Raw genomic sequence first — 5865 nt, 5'->3', positions numbered from 1 at the left:
CTTGGTACTTCATTTCATTTGAACCTACTGTTTTCATTATTATACTAACTTTTTAAAAGCATTGAGATCACATGACTATCTTTTAGGTGTACTCAGCTGACTGTCTAGTGAACACTAAAGAAGAAATCAAAGGTAATTGGGTATCATGTAATCTAAAGAAGGCTGTCGATAAAAGACAAATGAAAGCTTCAAAACAATATTTTTTTTTGTAGATGTAGATTTTGTTTTATTGTCTGTGTTTTCCAAGAATGGGAAAGTATCTAATTAATTATATTGTATTAGGTAGGCTTCCATTTGAAAGATCATTGCTGAGATATTTTAAAGCAAAGTTAAAAAACAAGGAGAAGAATGCTTTAGCAATATCAATTGAATTTCTTAACGATTGAATTGGTATATAATGAGTGAATCATTTTCATACACATAAAACTTCATGGTCAAGTCAGAGAAAGTAGCTTGCAGAGAGGTGGTTTTCTTTATATTTTATTCGAATGATCATCTCTTACCTCGTGGATGCTAAGTAATATTTTTTGTTTAGTGTGGAGTCTGCTATATAACCTGATTTGATTCCTCCCCTCTGAGACCAGTTCGAGGTCAATATGTTGAGAACTGTCGATGCAACAATATGTTACATGAAAAATGTCCAACCAATTTCCCGCCTACTGTGAATACGCAGCGTCATCCGTTATCTCGTATGGGGACACTCTTCTTATTTTCAAATCATCGGTTAAAATCGAATGTAATGACCCAATGCCGACTCCAATTTCTCCTGCTAGTTCTTGGACTGAAAGACGACGGTCCTCTGTGACTAAATTTTGTACTTTTTAAATAACATTTTCATTCCAGCTTGTCGATGGTCTGCCTGAATGCAATTCGCTTTCCACTGATGTTTGACCATTTTTTAATAGATTGTTTCCACTTGCGAATCACCAAGTATTTAGCCAAATTTAATGCAGTAAAGCTGCTCAAGTTCTTCTGTCACTTTATAACTTGATAAAAACTGCCGAGCACAACAGAGAGGTTTACTACTAGGCTGACTGTCGGTGACTGAAGCTTTGTCATGATACAAAACAGTGCATAATATATATAATATAAGGCGTACACATGCTAGTATATTCTCTTAAGGCTGACAAACCAGGTGTATTCTGAATACTGGTTTTAGCCTGTAATGTGTTAGATTGTTAATACTGCTGTGTGTTGTTGTCGAGGTGGGCAAATATGTTTTAATATATGGTGGGCAAATGCTAGTATATTCCCTTAAGGCTGACAAACCTGATGTATTCTGAATACTGGTTTTAGCCTGTAATGTGTTAGATTGTTGATAATGCTAACATATTCTCAACATTGCCTTGAGGTTTGAAAATCTGATATATTCATAATGCTGCTATGTGTTGTTGTCGAGGTGGGCAAATATGTTTTAATATATCAGAAATCAGAAATCAGAAATTCTTTATTGATAATCTTTAAGATTACAAGTAGCGTCAATTAACAAAAAGTTTACATAGTTATAAAATATAAAAGTTCATGTTTGTCTCTGTCAAGTTGTCAGTCTCCATAAGTAAAATTCCTCCACTGTGTAGATGGTTCTTTGCAAGAGCCAGTTCTTTATTGCAGTCTTCATGTTAATGTGATTGTTTCCTATTTTCTTAATTTCTTCTGGCAGAGCATTAAAAAGTTTTTTCCCAGCATAGGTTGGTTTTTTCTCAAATACAGCTGTTCTGTGAAGAGGTAGTGGAAAGTCTTGACCATGTCTTGTGTTATGTTCATGAAGATTACTATTTCGAGGAAAGTCTTTTAATAAGCAGTACAATATCGTTTCCAGAATATATAGAGAAGTCACTGTCAGTATATTCAATTCTTTAAAAGTAGCTCTGCAGCTTTCTCTAGGTCCTAGCTTCCCCATTAACCGGATTGCTTTCTTCTGAATTTTGAGGACTTTTAGTAGGTTAAATTGAGTTGTGCCCCCCCATGCTGCTATCCCATACCTGAGATGACTTTCAAATAGGGCATAGTACGCTATTTTGGTAGATTCAAGAGTGCTTGTTGCATGGGTCCTTCGCAAAGCATAGAGTGATGAATTTAGCTTCAGGCATAAGTTGTCAATGTGATTTGTCCATGTCAATGTATTATTTAGTGTTATTCCTAAATAATTCATGTCCTCTGTTTCTTGAATACCAGGGATTTCGGACACATAGTTTTTATTAGTTCCTAGAGTGAGTTGTTTAGTTTTCAAGCTGTTTAAGACCAGATCATTGTATTTGCAATATTGTTGGGCCATATTGAATGAGATGTAGGAGTTTATTTCTAGCTGTTCAACATCCTTCTGGGCTGAGAGTAGTACGGTATCGTCTGCGTACATGATGGAATTTGTGTAGTTTTCCAAGAATATTGGCAGGTCATTGGTGAATAAAATATATAACACTGGTCCTAAGACGGAGCCTTGGGGAACCCCTCGAGTCATAGGTAGTTTTTCAGATTTAACAGTACAGGTCTCTCCCATTCTTCTCTGTTTAACCTCTACAACTTGGTATCTTTCGTTCAAATAACTCTCAAACCATTTTAAGGCTGACTGTTGGACGCCAAGAGTTTGTAGTTTGGCTAGGATGAGCTTATGGCCAAGACAGTCAAAAGCTTTGCTCAAGTCTAAAAAGATACTAGTGATGGTGTTGCCCTCTTCCAGGTTGTCTGTAATATATTCAACAAGGTCTATTATTGCAGTTGATGTAGATCTTTCTTTTCTGAAGCCATGTTGATTATTGGATAGGAGGTTATTGTCTTGTAGGTGAGTGAGTAGTCTAGAAAGAGTGATCTTCTCTATTATTTTTGATACAGTTGGTAGTAGTGAAATGGGACGGTAGTTTGTTGCTTCATCTTTGTTTCCTTGTTTATATTTAGGGTATACTTTGGCCTGTTTTAAGTTTTTTGGAAATATGCTCTGTATAAAGGATATGTTAGTGATGTGAAGGATTGGTTTCAGAAGTTCAGCTTCGCAAAATTTTATGATTTTTGATGAAATCTCGTCCAAACCCGAGGAGGTTTTACTTTTCAATGAACGGATTGTTTGTTTAATTTCTTTGGCTGTGGTTGGGGTCATTTCTGTCATTGTGGTATCTATATTGTAGCATGGACTATACAGTAAGTTGTCATTCGATATTTGGTGTTGCTTTAGCGTGTTTTCTGCTATATTTACAAAGAAGGTGTTAAGGTGGTCAGCGATTTTCTTTGGGTCCGTTTCTTTTATTCCGGTGGGCAAATGCTAGTATATTCCCTTAAGGCTGACAAACCTGATGTATTCTGAATAATGGTTTTAGCCTGTAATGTGTTAGATTGTTGATAATGCTAACATATTCTCAACATTGCCTTGAGGCTTGAAAATCTGATATATTCATAATGCTGCTATGTGTTGTTGTCGAGGTGGGCAAATATGTTTTAATATATGGTGGGCAAATGCTAGTATATTCCCTTAAGGCTGACAAACCTGATGTATTCTGAATACTGGTTTTAGCCTGTAATGTGTTAGATTGTTGATAATGCTAACATATTCTCAACATTGCCTTGAGGCTTGAAAATCTGATATATTCATAATGCTGCTATGTGTTGTTGTCGAGGTGGGCAAATATGTTTTAATATATGGTGGGCAAATGCTAGTATATTCCCTTAAGGCTGACAAACCAGGTGTATTCTGAATACTGGTTTTAGCCTGTAATGTGTTAGATTGTTGATAATGCTAACATATTCTCAACATTGCCTTGAGGCTTGAAAATCTGATATATTCATAATGCTGCTATGTGTTGTTGTCGAGGTGGGCAAATGACAGTATATTCCCTTAAGGCTGACAAACCTGATGTGTTCTGAGAGAGCTGCTTGGAGTGTATGAGACATGTTGTGCTTTAATTTGGCTCCACAAAACTTACAGTGATTTAAAAACTGTTTTTATGTGAAAATTTAGGTAAAGTTGTGTAGTTTTTGAGGTGCTACAATTGGAAGGTGATATTTTTGAGTTTGACTTTTTTTGTAATTGTAAAATCTCAGAGAACTAAAAAAACAATCGTAATAATTTCCTGTATTTTGCAACTTTATAGGTAAGAAAGGTCTACCTTCTCATCAGAAACAACTGACCCTTGGACTTGGTAACTCTACCCACTATCAACAGTCAATCTGTTATCTTCCAATCAGTGGGGAAACTTTTATTCAAAGAAATTAACTTATGTTGTCAGAGTTCTTGGTGGCTTGTCTGGTTGAATAACACTCATAACCTGAGGGTTTTCAGTTCAAAACCACAACCAGTAATATACTTTTTGCAAGTTTTTAACATCATAAACAGAAATGTGCCACTAAATCATATGGGATCTTATTAATGAAAATTAATTTATACTTGTAATATTATTATTGTACATTGATTTTACAGTGCATCATATTATATTATAATTTTATTAACAATTACATTTTGGAGTGACTGTTAATGGTGACGCTTTTGTGTCATCATTGTAAAATTAAATTTTTGTTTGTGTTTTAATAGACCAGCATATTTTGGTACATGGCATCAGATATGGGTGAAAACATAAACAACTGTGGTAAATGTGGAAGATATGTGCGACATGGAGGTGTATTTTGCACAGGTTTGTGTAAAAGTTGGTTACTTCTTCGATGTATTAATCTGGCATACGCTACAGTTAAAGACTTAAATAAACAAGAACTAGAAAAATGGAAATGCCCAGGTGCTTGCTGGGTTCTACGGAGGATCTAGCTAATTCAGATAATGAAAACATGTACTCTGAATTATCAGTGTCAGTCACTTTCTGTTGACATTGGAAATACTCTCTTACGTGAAAATGAAAATTTAAAACAGGAATTTGCATGATATAAAAATCAGCAAATCATCACGTGAATTAGAGCTAGAAGACAAAGTTATGCATAAAGAAGAGGTAATAGAAGAATTAATAAAAAAATATAATGTAATGGAAAAACAGTTAAGCAAAGCTATTGCTAATTTAATGACAAGTTACAGATTGAACAAAGTCAAAAGGCTGAACTGATCTTGCTAAGTGAACAAGAAAAAGAGGAATACAAGAAGCTATTTCAAACTTACTGTAAAAATTGTACAATTTTGCAGGAGGAAATTAAAAATATGCTATCCTCAATTAAGAGCCTGGAAGAAGTCAACAACGTTGTCCAGAAGAACAATGTCGACCTGCAAACTAAACTGAAATCTTGTGAAAATATGAAGTCAAATTGTCTTAATTGCTTTCCCCCGCTTGAAAATAATGTGCAGACTAAACAAGTAGATGTCCTAGTATCTAATTGAGCCAGTAACATGGATTACACCAAGGTAACGTACAGAAGGGGTGGCTCAATTGCAAAGAAAAATAAAACTGTGGGAAGCACAGTAGAAAGTTCATTTGCATCTGAAAATCCTTTTGCAATTTTGCAAACAGTTTGAAAGCACCAGTATCGCCAACATTGAGAAGGAAACAACAGATGGGAAAATTGTACCTCCAAAAATGTTGCTTTGCACAGACAGCCATGGTAAAGAACTGGCATGTTATATTAATAAATGAACCAATAAATCTAAAAATTCTTATGATGTCGTTGGGTTTGTGAGATCTAGTCAGATTTTGGATCATAAGAATATCGATGGAGAGAATATGAAGAATAATGATATTTTGGTTGTTATCTGTGGCACTAATGACGTTTCTCATAATGAAGCACAACTGGCTATCAAACTCCATAACCGACATTTTACATGTATTTATAATGTAATTTTTATATCTGTATGTAAGACACCCAGCTCTAGTTGCACAACATTTCTTACATACCTTGACGATTTACTAAGCTATGTACAAAAGAAAAAACCTACTCGTAAAATTA

Source organism: Homalodisca vitripennis, unplaced genomic scaffold, assembly GCF_021130785.1.
Source record: "Homalodisca vitripennis isolate AUS2020 unplaced genomic scaffold, UT_GWSS_2.1 ScUCBcl_3257;HRSCAF=8674, whole genome shotgun sequence".
In the NCBI taxonomy this organism is placed as follows: domain Eukaryota; kingdom Metazoa; phylum Arthropoda; class Insecta; order Hemiptera; family Cicadellidae; genus Homalodisca; species Homalodisca vitripennis.
This window is presented reverse-complemented; position numbering follows the sequence as displayed.